This window comes from Microtus ochrogaster, chromosome X, assembly GCF_000317375.1.
Source record: "Microtus ochrogaster isolate Prairie Vole_2 chromosome X, MicOch1.0, whole genome shotgun sequence".
Classification (NCBI taxonomy): Eukaryota; Metazoa; Chordata; class Mammalia; order Rodentia; family Cricetidae; genus Microtus; species Microtus ochrogaster.
The window spans coordinates 13,814,201-13,816,299 of record NC_022026.1 but is presented as its reverse complement, the minus strand read 5'-3'; positions in this window follow the sequence as shown (position 1 = coordinate 13,816,299).

Below are 2,099 nucleotides of genomic sequence, written 5' to 3'. Positions count from 1 at the left end.
TGATTTGTAGGCTGGTTTTCTTTGCTTTATGTCTCAAAACTACTTTTGAGTGAATAGATATGATATTTGTCTTTCTGAGTCTGGGTTACCTCACTAAATATGATGTTTTCTAGATCCATCTATTTGCCTGCAAATTTCAAGATGTCATTATTTTTCTCTACTCTGTAGTACCCCATCCCATCTGTTCTTGGTCACATTTCGGGATCATTTTTTTAAAGCCTGTGTATTTTGTGTGTCCTCTGGAGTCACTACTTTTTATACTGTAGTAGTCAACTGACAGCTAGATATGATTAGGCTCCTACCTTGACATAGTGCCCAATGTGTACATAAAGGTAAGTTTTCAACTGTTCCAGGCAGATGTAGATAACCTGGCTGAGGAGCCTGGCTCAAGCACAAAATCTCACAAACACAAGAGAGAAATAGCAATATATGTGTTATTTCCTTGACCTGAAACACAACAAAAGGTACAAATGGATTTACCAGATGTCTAAAATATTAAATCATCATGATAGAGCACCATGGGACAATCTTTGTACACTGTAAATATGTATTACTCTCATTGGTTAATAAAAGAACTGACTGGCCAATAGTTGACAGGTAGAGATTAGGTGAGACTTGCATAAAAATAAAAAGAGAGTGTGAAGAAGAAGGGAGGAGCAGTCTCAGGGGCATGAAGAGATGTGGAGAAAAGCAAGACCTTGCTGTGTTGTAACAAGTACTGCCACGTGGTAGAGCAGAGGTGAGAAATTGGGTTAATTTAAAATGTAAGAGCCAGTCAGTAACAAGCCTGAACTATCAGCTGAGCATTTATAATTAATAATAAGTCTCTGTGTGGTTATTTGGGAACTGACTGGCAGGACAGAAAAGTCCACTTACAACAGAGTTCTCACACATTTTATGGTATGAAAAGTAATGCAAACCATGTCAAAACAAACTTGTCGTTGTCTATTAAACTATTATCAATTATAAAATTCTTCTTTTTTTAACTGCAGCTGGAGATGGATCCTGGGGTCTTCCACCTTCTAAGCATATACTCTATTGCTGTGCCGCCATACACTCAGCCCTGACATAACTTTATGAAATGGCTTAGAGATGTAAAATAACAAAAAGGTCACTTTCATTTTTTACTTATAAATTTTGATTTATAAATTCTTTCATTTTCTTTTATTAAGTATGAAGCAAATTCTGAAAAACCTGCCTACTTTTAATTTTTACTGGATTTAGTAATAAAGAAGGAAATTTTATGAGGCAAGCAAAACACTTTGATAGTTAAAAACATTTTTGCAATAAAACTTTCCATGGCTCAAACCTGAGAAGTCACTCAGTTAGCCTAGGACATAAATTAGTTTGCTCGAGTTTAGTGAAGGAAGATGTGTCTGAGAGATCAGCAGTTGGGAGTGTGGGACAAGCAAAAGCGGTAAAGTACAAAGGAAGGATTATTGAACTTAGTAGTCCTTAAAGATCGATGTTCCACATCTTACAACTTTTCCAGACTGCATTTTGGCAGTTTAAATGGCCTGTAGAACAAGAATTGGTTTCACCAGAGCGGAGTCTCTAACCGAAGAGAAATGTGTGTAGGGAGGGAATAGGAAAAAGCAAGTATACCTATATTAAAAACACCTCATTGGAACAGGACACGGCACACAGCAGGCACAAAATAAATGCTTACTGACTTGATTGCATGGATCATACTGAAATTTATTAGAGAAGAACATGTGTAGCTGGTTTTTGATTGCACATGAGGAAAGGGATTTTTCTAAGTAATCATTCATCCTTAATACAAAGAGTTGCTTACTGTATTGAGTCTATAAACTGGGTCTGGGCATAAAGTAAGTATGTGTGTGTATCTCCAGAATTTGGGGATGTAGGAATAAATTTTGCAGAAAACTTGGGATCTCAGAGTAAGAGCTAGCTTCAATAAGGTGGTTTGGTAAGGTGATTTACAAAACTAGCTACCAATAAAACTCCAGGGACATTTCTCTGACTTTGGAGGTGTATGTTTACATTTCAAGGCAAATGAAGCTAGGGAGTCTACAGATGTTTCAAAGTGGAGGAAATTGAAAGCTCATTTGGTTCTTAGAAAGATTATATATATATAT